At 47.9% G+C, this 14,249-nt stretch overlaps 1 protein-coding gene across 8 annotated transcripts in view; it reads right to left on the bottom strand.

The window, feature by feature from the left end:
• Window positions 1–14,249, bottom strand: part of LPIN3 (lipin 3) — a 159,729-nt gene that overhangs the window by 22,117 nt on the left and 123,363 nt on the right. The window contains exons 17-18 of one of the 8 annotated variants that reach the window (XR_003858165.1): window positions 6,744–6,924; window positions 3,594–5,057 (exon numbers count right to left, since the gene is read on the bottom strand). The exons of 5 other annotated variants lie outside the window; for them this stretch is intronic. The gene's annotated coding sequence lies outside the window, so the exon portion shown is untranslated. Of the gene's footprint in view, window positions 1–3,593; window positions 5,058–5,400; window positions 6,064–6,743; window positions 6,925–14,249 lie in introns of those variants that run through there. 2 more of the 8 variants (XR_003858166.1, XR_003858164.1) reach the window with 2 other exon arrangements.

Consider the following 14,249-nt stretch of genomic DNA (forward strand, 5'->3'; position numbering starts at 1 on the left):
CCTCCCCTCCCGCACCCCATTACCTCAAATTTCTGAAATCCTGCAAGCGGAAGGGCCCGGGGCGCCCCTAACCCTGGGCCTCGTCAGCACCATTTTCCAAGATGGTGCCAACCTGACCTTGCCCTTCCATCCCTTTTATCATTTTTGTTGCCCTTCTCTATGCCTTTTCTAGTTCTGCTATATCTTTTTTGAGGTGCGGCTACTAGAAGTGAGCGCAGTACTAAAGGTGCCATTGCAGCACAGATGTGGCAGAAGCATTATGGTATTCTGGCTCTGTTTTCCATTCATCTCCAAATAGTTCCTACCATTCTAATAGCCGTTTTAACTGCTTCTACACACACGGAGCTGAGGATTTCAATGAACTGTCCACAGTGACTCCGTGATCCTGTTCTTGGATGGAGACTCCTAATAGGGAACCCAGCGTTGTGTGCCTGTGGTTGGGCCTGTTTAGCACTTGTCCACATTAAATTTCATCTGCCATTTTGAGGCCCAGTTCTCTGGTCTCACAAGGGGATGAATTAACTTGACTGAATCACTTCTCAGCTGTAATTCCTTTCAACATCTCCCCTTAAAGTGTAAGGAATGGAAAACAAGACACTCCAAAATGGGATAACTTGAACACTGCCTCTTTTGTTATTATTCTTATTAAATTCTTTATTCATTCTCAAATACCACAACATAGGGAGTAATTTCCAAACAGTTCCCATAGCAGACTTTGAAGAGGATTTTCAAAGCAAGCTTATGCATGCAAGTTTGCTTTGATAATTTGCAGGGTAATTGACAGAATGCACGCACAGATTCTCTCACCTAAACTTCCACCTCCTCCTTGCAGGGCGGAACTTGTGTAGATACTTTCCCGTATTCTTTTTAAATAATCAATAAAGCATGCACGTAAGAGTTGCCTCCGCCCCAATGCCGCCCTCCGCGGAACGCCTCTGCTCAAGTTTGCGTGACACTACATGAGAAACCGGGCTATGTGTACACTTTTACACACACGGCAGATTCTGTAACGGCCATTTACGTGCATAAAATTAGATTATATTCACAGAAAAATCACCCCCAAAATGAACAAGTCTTAAACTAGAACATAGCTCCAGATCCCCCCCCAAACAACGGAACCCTGTCCTTCCCCCTCCCCTCTACACGTTACACCCGGCCACGAACCACGTGGCCGACCCCGCTCACCTTCCTGCCGGGGACGGTTTCTGGCGCCCGCAGTGCGTCTCTCTTCTTCACGGCTAGACCCACCGTTCCCTGCTCTGCCCGTGGACCTCCTTAGGTGTGCGCGCGCGCTACCAAGACTGCATTTAAAGGGCCCAGGGCGGGAACTCTGGGCCAGCCCCATCTGATGACATCACTTTCAGGGGACTATTTAGCTCCTCCAGGGAGCAAAATAGTTCCCTGGAGGAGCTATTCCCTCATTCTCTGAATCTGCTGCTATCGTTACAGATTCCTCCTCCATCGGTGTGAGACTTCTTAGGGTATCCACTCCTCGGGGGCCTCTTTCTCATCTCTGGCTATCAGCTCCTCGGAGGGCCCTGCACCTCGAACTTCGACCATCCCCGTTCCTCGGGGTTACTTCTGGAACCTTTTCCTACAGTGAGTACTCCGCACCGCGAACCTCCACCGTGACATCACTTCAGAGGACCCTTGTCTGAGTACCCCGCTCTGTGGACCATTGTCATATCATCTCTACTGAGGAACCCTCACGGTGTACCCCGCTCTGCGGCTCCATTCCCGGGGTCACCCTCTCTAGCCTTCCCAGTCCCTCTCTCTCTCCTCCATTTCTAGCTATTCTTGTGTTGCACACCCAGCGGCCAGACCTCGCCTCCTGACGGTGAGGCTCAGTGGGACTCCTCCCCGAGGGTATCATCTCTCACTTCTGCCCAAAGGCCCATGAACCTACAAATTATAACAATCACACGCATAACAGGAAGAAAGTCTGTTCATGTAAGAAGAAAATATTTAAAAAACAAAAACCTAAGTCTGAAGCCTGTCTGAAGGCATCACGCTTGTTTTTTCTGTGTTTTATTCCCCAGCCATCACTCTCCCCCCCTGCCCCCATTTAAAATTATGTCTAAATGCAGTGGCGTACCTAAAGTATTTGGCACCCGGAGTGGATACTTCCTTTGGCACCTCCCTCTCCAAGGTTCACTTCTCTGTCCCCCACCCCCAGGGATCTCCAGTACCCCTCTCCCTCACACAGGCTCCTTCCATTTGTCTCTCCCTCACACATACACATCCCTTCACAGAGGATCTCTCTCACACACAAACACGCACTCTCACGCCCATATACACACGCACTCCCAGTCTCTTACTTACATACACATACACTCACACCCCTTCCTCTCTCAATCACATTGGCTCACGTGCAGTCATTCTGGCCCTCTCCCTCCTCAGCTGCCTGCGGCTATCTGGCCGCTCTCTTCACTGTGTCCCACCCAGGGCCGGTGCAAGGGTATTAGGTACCCTAGGCAAAACTTTCAGCTTTCCACCACACCCCAATCACACCCTCCCCACACATAATTAAATATTATGCATTTATAATAGATTTGACATGAACATTTAAAGTACAGTCTTCTGAGGTAAAAATATTACTTACAATGTGTATATTATATTTACATGCAGTGTTGTAAAACCCTGCAAAAAAAGACCCTTGGAATTGGTATTGGGTTTATTGTAGTATGTGATGGGTATGGACTTGGTCCTCTGAAAGCCACGAGTAAACTGAATTACAATTACAATATAGTAAATCTTCCATGCCAAAACTGCAATAACTGCCAGCACTCAAACTCTAACAACCCTACTTATGAAAAGCAGCATTGCAATTATTACACCAAGCCCTAAAAACACCAATATACCTACTATTAGGAAAACAGAACAAGCCAAGCTGCTATAGATCCCCACACACGATCTTCACACTAGCAGAATACGTCAGCTCAGTCACACATGCAAAATAGAAGCAGACCCTCACTAAATGCAGAATAAAGTGACTATAAAGTAGTAATAAAAAATTGCAGTAAAAAACTGAATTGTAAACTGCAATAAACCAGACTATTTATGCAGTGAAACAGTGAAAAAACGAAACATTACAATTTCTCATAAACAAACAAAAACAAGAAATATAAAAACCATACTAATACAAAGAATATTGCAAAAAGCTGGCAAAAGAAATAACATTCAATAATTTAAAACTCATATAAATTTTCCAAAGATCAATAAAATATTTCAAATCAGCAGACACAAACACCACCCAATGCTTAAAACTGAGAAAAGATTAAAAAAAAAAAAAAAAAAAAAAAAAAATATAGATATATATATATATATATATATATAGATATATATATATATATATATATATATATATATATATTATATATATATATATATATATATATATATATATATATATATATATATATATATATATATATATATATATATATCCCCTGCTGTCGGTACCTGGGATCTTTTGATTTCCAGATGCCTTGAGATTGTCTGGATTAGCAGGGGAGAGGAGAGGGGTTGTTGCTCACAATCTCTCTCCTCTCTCTCTCATTAGTACACACATGCTCAATCACAGAACATGCGCTCACACACACACAGACACACACTCTCTCACAGACACTGACATCCTCTCAGCCACACACACAGAAATGCTCTCACACACACACACACACACTCTCTCTCACTTCCTACCCTGCTCCCCCATCAGAAGCATAGCAGCAGCTTCCTCCTTCAGCCCCCGCGACAAACGGGGACTCATTTTTCTTGAGGCAGCGGGAGCTGGTACGGCTCTGCTTCCTGCACCTGCGGTGGAGGGGGGGGGGGGGCACTGGTAACATTGTTGCTGCTCCAAGTGCACTCAAACGCCAGTGCTACCTCTTCCTGCGATGCCCGGGACACGTGCTGATCTTCTTCCTGCTTTGGGCCGCGAACGCATGGACTTTCCTTCTTCCCCATCCACTTCCTCTTCCAAGCCGCACAGGTGGGAAAAAGAAAAGGCTATGCGGTTGCGGTCCCCAGACCCGTGCCACTCTAGACGACCGCCTGGTGCATCCATCGCTCGCGGCCCAGCAGCCTCCCTCTTCTTCTGCCGTGAGCAGGATGGGTTCCGCTCGCGCCGCCGACCTTCCTCGATGGAACCCCCACCCGGCTATCACCCCGGGGTGGACCGCACCCTCGCACCCCCCCCCCCCCCTTTTAGTACGCCACTGTCCAAATGTCAGCTATATTAGGATAATTTTCTTTTAATTCTTACGTTCATTTTTCTAAAGCACTTGTATCCCATAATATTTGAATCAGAGCCTCAAGGGAAAGAGTTTAGTAGAATTAGTCCCCTTTTCTTTGCAATAAGCTTTCGCTGCCAGGAACATGCGATTTAGCAATGGAACCCCCCTTCTTGTATCCGATCGGAACGTTCCCTTCCAAGCAGCCCTAATGAATCACCATCAGATCAGCTGGGATCGACAGCCCTGTCACTTCGCACATCCTTGACAATGCGTATGACCAGAACATTTCAATTATAAGACAAGGTCATTAAAGATGATAAAAGTTCCCTTTTCCCCAAAATTTCTCCAACTGCAATCTCAGAATTTAATACCCATTTTTTTTAAAGTTTTACTGGGCTGTAATACCACTTAAAAAGCAATTTATAACTCTTAGTACACATTTCCATTAATGGAACTCCCCTTCCAGGCTGATGAAAATTCTCAGCCACTCATGGTCCTGGTATTTCATGTTCCAGTATCCCAACACAGCATTCAAACTTGTTTCAAATGTAATTCACAAAGGTGACACTTTAATTAGATAGCTGCAATAGAACCTTCATAACACCCGTACGCGCAATTGGATTTTCACATGAAATGCCCAGGTCATCCTTATTTTCTCATTTCTCTATTTTAAAAATTTTTAAATACAAAACAAAAATTAGTTACTTCCCTTTCTTGTTGGAAGCAGCAGCAGCAGGAACTAACATTCACGATGCACTGGACATAACGTCATGTTTCGCAAAGGACTACATCATGGGCGCACATTAAAACAGTGCCCTTGCCATTCTGAAACGATAATAAATTAATCAGGCGTAATATCGAAAGAACACACATTTACAAATTTCAACGCAAAAGCACACAACGAAGGGTGAAATTGCCGCATTTGAATCATTCAAGATGGCCGTGCGAAGCAGCAGTGTACAAGCTCCTTTTTGAAGCCAGTCATGATGACGTCAGTATATACGTAATTTGAGAATGACAGCTGTCAAACACAATATCAAGAGCAAGAGGACAATTGTCAGAAAACCAGAAATAGAGCATTTTAACTCATACGTAAAGGTGTTTCTTCAGAAGAAATGAAACCACTCAATCTCTGAATTCATCCCTGCAGAATATAAGAATGCAGGTGAAAAATCCACTGCTGTTCTAGTGGTAATACAATGTTCTTACTGCTGGACATTCTTTTTGTGATATTAAATGGTCTATTTTAGATCCAGGGAAGGATGATTGGAGGGGTGGAAATGGGATGCCACTGCTTCCAACAATAAAGAGAAGTAACTAATTTTATTTTGCATTTAATAATTCAAAAAATAGAGAAATGAGAAGTTTCATTGTAATGGTAATGGACCAATGATTAAAGATGATCCGGGCATTTCGTGCTATAATCTAATTGCGTGTACGGGTGTTATGAAGGTCCTATTGCAGCTATCTAATTGAACTGTCACTGTCGTGAATTACGTTTGAAACAAGTTTGAATGCTGTGTTTGGATACTGAACATTTTATTTAACGCTTTTATATACCGACATTCGTTTGCACATCACATTGGTTTACATTCATATTATTTGACTCTCCTTTCTATTTTGTGGATTTACAATTATATGAGTCATGACACACTTTGGAAGTGATAAGGTGCACAGTTACACAAATGAACAACTTTTTGAATCTTCAAAAGGGGCTTCACCTTTTGCGGAATCTAGTGGATTGGCATCATCAGCTACTTGGGATGAATTGGTGACCACTCAGAAACGACTTATTAGGACTGAACTACATAGCGTGACATTGGTTGAAAATCTAAAACAACAAAGTATATCACGTGGGCTCCGTATTAATAAAGAGTCCAAAGAATATTGTGAACATCCTGATTTTCTAGAAAAATGGTCATTTATTCTCAACAAATGTTCTATGGATCTGATGATCCTTATAGTTGAATAGGCTGGAAAAATGATTTCTGACTTTGGGACAGACCACCTCGTTCCCTGAAATCATCAAGTAGGATTCGGTAATAAATGTTGTTTATACAGCTTTGAGTGATTTTCAACGTTCAATGGATAAATTTTGTGCCGACCTAAAAGCCTTTAAAATCAAGAAGTTTCAAAGAGATGAGGTGGAGTATAAACACAGCCCGGTTTACTCATGGTTAAATCATCCGAAACCAATAAAGAAGGTTTCCTTCAATTTTTCATCTGATGAATCATCATCAGGTAGCGATGAAGATCCTCCATCTAACTCTGCAAATTATTTAGCCTGCACCCCCACAGCGAGATCGTCAAATGCGGAGTTGGCATTGCTACAATCAAAACCAGGACTCAGGTTGGAATAGTCTGTGGACATGTTCACAAACAAATCTATTGTGACATCTTTTGAATTGACACATGAACAGGTGAGACACCCAGTTATTAATTTGTCCACAGTATCTTTCACCCTGTCAAGACAAAGTACTCAACAGAAGTCTCTCTTTTGTCCCTACCTACCTTCATGACCCATTTGGCTTTAGGTGTGATTTTTTTCAAGTTCATTCATCAACCACAGAGAAAGATTTACTTAGAACAGAACCCATCTATTTCGTTTCAGACATCCATTGTTAAGAATCCATCTAAGTGGGTCCCTCCTGGTCCCATCAACCCAATCCTTTATACTTTTCAGGTAAAGGTTCTGCAAGATATTGAAGAAATGGAGAAGATTACATTTAAACACTATTATAACATTTCTAAAGAAGAAAGGTATGCATTAATGGAACTTCAACATCAACGTGACATTGTCATCAAACCAGCTGATAAAGGTGGAACTACTGTTGTCAGGGATTGGCTGCAATACGAGAATGAAGTTTGGTGACAGCTTAATAACAGACACTTTAATGAACCGTTGAATGCTGATCCTACATTATCCATTCAATCTTTAATTTGTGAAACAGGCTTTTTGACAGAGAAAGAGAAAACATTCTTGATCAATGAACATTCTCGAGTTCCTGTGATGTATATGCTACCAAAGATCCATAAGAGTTTTAAAAACCCTCCTGGTTGACCTATCATATCAGCCCGGAACTCTGTTTTGGAACCTATTTGTATATTCTTAGATGTTCTCTTGAAGCCAGCGGTACCAACAGCCACCTCTCATGTTAAAGACAGTATGCATATCCTTTGTTTTCTGGAGATTGTAAATATTGAAGAGGATTTTTTTACTTGTCACATTTGACATAAAATCATTAAACACTGTAATCCCCCAAGATGAATCATTATCGGAGATTAGACAGGTACTATCTTGTTGTCCTCCGCAACACATTCCTACAAAGTTTATTATGGAATTAGCGAATATTGCTCTCACAAAAAACTATTTTGCATTTAAGGGTCAGTTTTTTCTTCAGATTCAGGGGACAGCGATGGGTGTCGCAATGGCCCCTGATACTGCAAATATTTTTGTTGCTCCTTTTGAAGTACAACATATTTATGATAGTGAATGGAATGAACATCTTGCCTGTTGGAAACATTACACTGATGATGTGTTTGTTATCTGGAAGGGATCAATTTACTCCCTGCAACAACTTCATCAATGATTGAATTCTTGTAGCTCTCACCTGAATTTTACCATGAGTTATTTAGCTACTCAGATTGCCTTTTTGGATATTTCTAACTCCCGGTCAGGCCCTTCATTATGAACAACTATTTATCGGAAGCCTAACTAAAGAAACAATTTGCTTTCATATGATAGTTGCCATCCAATTGCCTTAAAAGGAAAATTAGTTTCTTACCTGATAATTTTCGTTCCTGTAGTACCAAGGATCAGTCCAGGACACCTGGGTTGTGACTCCGCACCAGTAGATGGAGACAGACTAAAACTTGTGGGCGGAGCCATATATGCCCCTGTGCCAGTCACAGCCCCTCAGTCTTACGTAATGTCAAAGTAGCATAGGACAGGTAAACTAACTACAGAAACTATCCCCAACGGGAGCCATGTCCAAAAACCCCCAACTGGAACAAAACTCTCAAAACGAGAAACAGCAACCTAACAACTCAACGAGCGGACTCTCCGATTCTTCAGAGCAGCTGGGGCGGGATCCTGGACTGATCCTTGGTACTACAGGAACGAAAATTATCAGGTAAGAAACTAATTTTCCTTTCCCTGTACGTACCAGGATCAGTCCAGGACACCTGGGATGTACCAGAGCTAACTTACCGAGGGTGGGAAGCAGAGAGTCCCGCACGGAGTACCCCCACTCCAAAACCCCCGGCAGTGTCTCGAACATCCAGCCGGTAATGACGTGTAAAGGTATGCAACGACTTCCAAGTAGCCGCCCTGCAAATCTCCTGGGGCGACACCTGAGAAGCCTCTGCCCAGGAAGCAGCGTGGGCACGGGTAGAATGTGCTCTGAGACCCTGCGGCATAGACTTTCCCCGTACTATGTACGCCGAACCAATGGCCTCCTTGAGCCAGCGTGCAATCGTAGCCCGGGAAGCCGGACCCCCACGCTTTGGGCCTGAGACCAAAAAGATGATCCGTAACTCGGAACGGATTGGTGACCTCTAGATAGCGAGGGACTGCCCTCCGGACATCCAACCTCCGCAACTCCTACATCTGTGGCAGCGACGCATCGTGAATGGGAAAAGCTGGAAGCTCAATGGACTGCTTCACGTGGAACGCCGAAACGTCCGTAAAGAGACTCCAGAATCCGAGATCTGAAGGAACGGCTCTCTACAGGACAGTGCCTGCAACTCTGAGACGCGACGCGCCGATGCAATTGCGACAAGGAAAACTACCTTTAACGTAAGATCCTTGAGAGTTGCCCGTTTAATGGGCTCGAAAGGAGACGAGCACAACGCAGAGAGTACCCAATCGAGATTCCATGACGGACAGGGGTGGCGCAATGGAGGACGAAGGTGTTTAGCCCCCCTGAGAAAACGCGCAACATCTGGATGCAGAGCCAGGGAACCCTTGTGCCCCTTGCCCCTCAGACACCCCAGAGCCGCCACCTGGACCCTAAGGGTACTGTACGATAAGCCACGCCGGCCTGCAGAAACAAAAGCATATCGGATACGGGAGCCACGGTAGGAACCACATTGCGCTCCGTGCACCATTCGTCGAAGACTACCCAGACGCGAACATAAGTCATCGAGGTAGACTGCTTTCGGGCCCGCAACAACGTAGCGACTACCGCATCCGAATAACCTTTCCTCTGCAAGTGCTGCCTCTCAAAAGCCATGCCGTGAGCCAGAAGTGATCCGCATCCGCCGAACAAACGGGGCCTTGACGGAGGAGGCCCGGAAACCCCTGGAAGCGAAGGGAAGACGCTATCGACAACTGGAAGAGGTCTGCGAACCACGGTCGCCGCAGCCATTCTGGCGCTACCAAGATTACACTTGCCGGATGCAATTCGATGCGCCGAAGAATCTTGCCGATCATCGGCCACGGAGGGAACACGTACAACAGGACACTCGTCGGCCAAGGAAGGACCAACGCGTCGACGCCTTCGGCTCCTCTCTCTCTCCGACGGCTGTAAAACCTGGGCGCCTTGGCATTCTGCCAGGTAGCCATGAGGTCCATATGAGGCGTCCCCCGCTTTCGGCAAATGAGGTGAAAAGTCTCCGGCGCCAGCTCCCACTCTCCGGGATCCAGATGATGACGGCTGAGAAAATCCGCCTGAACGTTGTCGACCCCGGCAATGTGAGACGCTGCTAGGTCGCTGAGATTGCGCTCTGCCCAAGCTAGCAAGAGCTGCGCCTCCTCTGCCACGCCAGGACTTCTCGTTCCCCCCTGGCGATTAATGTAGGATACGGTGGTGGCATTGCCCGACAACACCCGAACCGCCTTTCCCCGTATCAGCGGCAGAAAGGACTGTAGAGCCAGACGCACCGCCCGGGTCTCCAGACGATTGATGGACCACTGAGTTTGGGTCGAGGGCCACCTGCCCTGCCCTGACCTGCCCAGGCAGACTGCTCCCCAGCCAGAGAGACTGGCGTCCATGGTTACCACCGTCCATTTGGGCCCCAGGAGAGACACTCCGCCAGTCAAGTGGTCTGCTTGCGGAAGTGGTAGATGAAACTCCTCCGACACCGGCTTCCAACGGGAAAGCAACGCTGATTGCAAAGGACACAGATGAGCAAAAGCCCAAGGGACCAATGATAGAGTTGAAGCCATAGAACCCAAAACCGTCAGATAATCAGAGACCAGTGGTAGCCGAAGAGACAACAAGCGGCGAACCTGACACTGAAGCTTGCGAACTCTGTCCAGAGACAGGAACACTTTGCCCTTCCTGGTATCGAACAGGGCCCCCAGGTACTCCAGAGACTGAGTGGGAACTAGGTGGCTCTTGCTGAGGCTCACCACCCATCCCAGGGATCGCAAGAGAGCGACAACCCTGTTGACTGCCTGCCGGCACTGAGTCTCGGATTTGGCTCGAATCAGCCAATCGTCCAAGTAGGGGTGTACCAGCAACCCCTCTCTCCGAAGCTGAGCTGCGACCACCACCATCACCTTGGTGAATGTCCGGGGAGCCGTGGCCAGGCCGAAGAGAAGGGCTCGGAACTGATAATGTCGGCCCAGGATACATAACCTGAGGAACCGATGGTAGGACGGCTGGATGCCGATGTGAAGGTACGCCTCCGTGAGATCCAAGGATGCCAGGAATTCGCCGAGCCGGACTGAGGCAATTACCGACCGAATTGTCTCCATTTTGAAGCGTGGAATGCGAAGGCATCTGTTTACACCTTTCAGATCCAAAATTGGTCTTGCGGTGCCGTCCTTCTTTGACACGATGAAGTAAATGGAGTAACGGCCGAAGCCCTGCTGCCCTATGGGCACGGGGGAACTGCCCCTAAGGCTTGCAACCGTTGGAGGGTTCCCCTTACCGCTGCGCGCTTTATGGGGCACTTGCATGGCGACACCAGGAACTTGTCGAATGGGGTCCGTGCAAAATCTAACGCGTAACCTTGAATTATCACGTCGAGAACCCACTGGTCCGACGTTATTTGGGCCCATACCTCGGCAAACAACTGCAGCCGAGCTCCCACGTTTGGGACGAACGACCGCAGCTGCTGCGAGGGATGGACCGGCCTCATCTCATTGGGAGGATTTTGGACCCGCGCCTCCCTGGGCTCCTCCCTGACGGCCGAATCTTTTTCCTCGAAAGGACTGGGACCAAGAGGACGACCATGAGGGCCCCGAACGGTAAGAAGAGCCAGCGGCCCCCTGCGGACGGGATCTTCTGTCGCCGCGGAAGCGGGAACGGCCCATGAAAGAAGACCGAGATCTAGACCGATCCTCCGGCAGCCTGAATGCCCTATTCTAACCAAGGGACAACATCAACTCATCCAACTCCTTGCCAAACAACAACTTTCCTTTGAACGGCAGGGCCCCTAGATGGGCCTTGGATGATCCGTCCGCCGCCCAGTTGCGAAGCCAGCGGAGCCGACGAGCCGACACCGCCGAAACCATGGATCTAGCCGAGGTACCGAAGGAGATCATGGAGCGCATCAGCACTATAAGCAATCGCCGCCTTGAGCTGATCAGCTTGCCTGGCCTCCCCTTCCGAGAGACCTGCATTAGCCTTCAGATGCTGTGCCCAGCGCAGGCTGGCCCGCCAAGCGAAATTACTACAGATGGCTGCACGGACCCCTAAAGCGGACACCTCAAAAATTTTCTTTAGCTGTACCTCCAGCTTCCTGTCTTGGATATCCTTGAGAGCTGTGGCTCCCGTAACAGGAATCGTCGACCGCTTCGTTACGGCGGACACCGCCGAATCCACTTTCGGCAGACTGAGCAGTTCCAGCGCCTCCTCATGGCCTTGCTCACCTTGAGGCCCAGCTCCGGAGTGTCCCACTCCCGGAACAGGATGTCCGAGACCGTAAAGATGAACGGAAAAAGCCACTGCGGGCCCCGTGAGGCCCAGTAGAACTGGGTCCATATTAGCTCCCTGTCTGGGCACCACCGCAGGCGCTTCCACTCCCAGCTCCTGGAGTATAGCCGGGATAAGCGGGGACAGTTCCTCCCTACGGAACAAGCGAACCACCTTAGGGCCGTCCCCCTCGACGGCAGGATTTCCTTTTCCCCCTGCTGGTTGAGACGGACCTTCATCCGGCGCACCATCAGCCCCCCCCAGAGGCTCCTCGGCCGGGTCATCCTCTCCCTGGGAGGAAGAGCTTGAGTCCGTGTCCTGCGGAACACCCCGCAAGGGACGGCTTCGCCGTATGGCGCCCCCATCAGGGCCCGTGATAGATTTCCTCTTCCGGGATCTGGTGGATCTGCCAGATCCCTTCGCTGCACCTGTCTTCCCGGATTTACTGCGGCGCTTGCATTTTAAAAACTTACGCAATAAGAGCGCGAAATCCGCGGAGTAGGAAGACCCGGAACCGGACTCCCCAGATCCGGAATGCACGGGAGACCCCGCTCCCCCGGGGCCACCCCCAGCGGGTCGCCGTTGTGGAGAAAGCGCGGGAGACAAGCCGCCATCTCCTGCTGCCTCCCTCGTGGTTTCCCGGCCTGATGCTAAAATGGCCGCCGCTCCCGCGCTGAGCGGGAACGGGTCCCCCGGGCCTGCAGCGACGGCAGATTCGCGCGCCGGCGATCGCGGCGTTCGAGCCCGGACCCCCGGAGCGGCCCCCGACGAACCCTCGCCGCCAGAAACGCTGACAGAGCAAACATTTTCTCTAGAGAGCCGCGCGCGCGGCAAACCGAGCCTCTCGGCATGCCACGAGCCGCGCGAGCGAGGAGGAGGAGAGAAGCAATAAAAAGAAATTAAATTAAATAATTGAAGCGGACGCGCACCAACAGTCCCCCCCCCCCCTCGAAGGAACGGAGAGCCGGCACTGAAGTAAAACAGGAGCCGCCGCAAAATAAAAACAGCCAAACTTTTTTTTTTTTTTTTTTTTACTACTGCCGCTGTCCTCGGTCCTGAGGCCTGTGTTCCAGCGGGGGTGAGTGAACCGGGCTCCCCGGTGTCACCCCCGACGCTGCTACTGCAAAAGGCGGGTCCTCGACCCTAGCAGCGGCCTCGACCAGGGGGGGATGGTCCCCTCAGGACTTTCCAAAACCCCCCTGGGAGGCAGGACCAGCGGGAATCCAAAGATCAGAAAAAAAAGCAGAAAACTTATGTGTTTAACACTAAACAAAACTAACTAACCAAGGAACCCTGACCATAAAGAAAAAACCCCAGGGAACCAGGGCTGTGACCAAACCTGCACCACCTACTGGAGACAGAGTAAGACTGAGGGGCTGTGACTGGCACAGGGGCATATATGGCTCCGCCCACAAGTTTTAGTCTGTCTCCATCTACTGGTGCGGAGTCACAACCCAGGTGTCCTGGACTGATCCTGGTACGTACAGGGAAACAGAATTTACCTGTTGAACAATTTCTCAGAGTATGTCGAACATGTTCTGAGACATCTGAATATAAAAAACAGGCTCGCTTTTTAGCCACAAGGTTTCTAGATAAAGGATAACCCTATTACACTGTTAGATGGGCCTATTGGAGGGCTCTGTTTAATCATTGGGAATTGTTACTGACCCCTGAGACACAACAGGAAATTGTAGATAGAATGACATGTGTGCTGAGACACTCTCTGTTGTCCTCTAAGATTTGCAATATCAGAAGGCAATATTGGAGCATTTTAGATCATTTCACTCGTACACAGTTTCCCATCCATTTTTCATTTTCCAGAGCACATAATATTAAAGATTAGGTTGACCACTCAAGCTCGCTACCTGAAGCAGAATGTACCACAGTAGAACTAGCACAGTGTGAACAATGTGCTATCTGTAATATGCAGAATACAGATGGTCAAATCGTCATTCCCAGCAGGAGAATTATAATCACTATCTCTGTTCCCATGTGCAAACTAAAATATGTGGTGTATGTGGGAAAAACTATTAGATCCTTTCATACTCGTCTCTTAGAATATAAGAGTTGTTTAAGAACAAGTTACAGGCACCGATAGTGGCTCATTTTCTTACTGATGGACATTCTTTTTGTGATATTAAATGGTCTATTT

The sequence above is a fragment of the Rhinatrema bivittatum genome, chromosome 8, assembly GCF_901001135.1.
Source record: "Rhinatrema bivittatum chromosome 8, aRhiBiv1.1, whole genome shotgun sequence".
NCBI lineage: Eukaryota > Metazoa > Chordata > Amphibia > Gymnophiona > Rhinatrematidae > Rhinatrema > Rhinatrema bivittatum.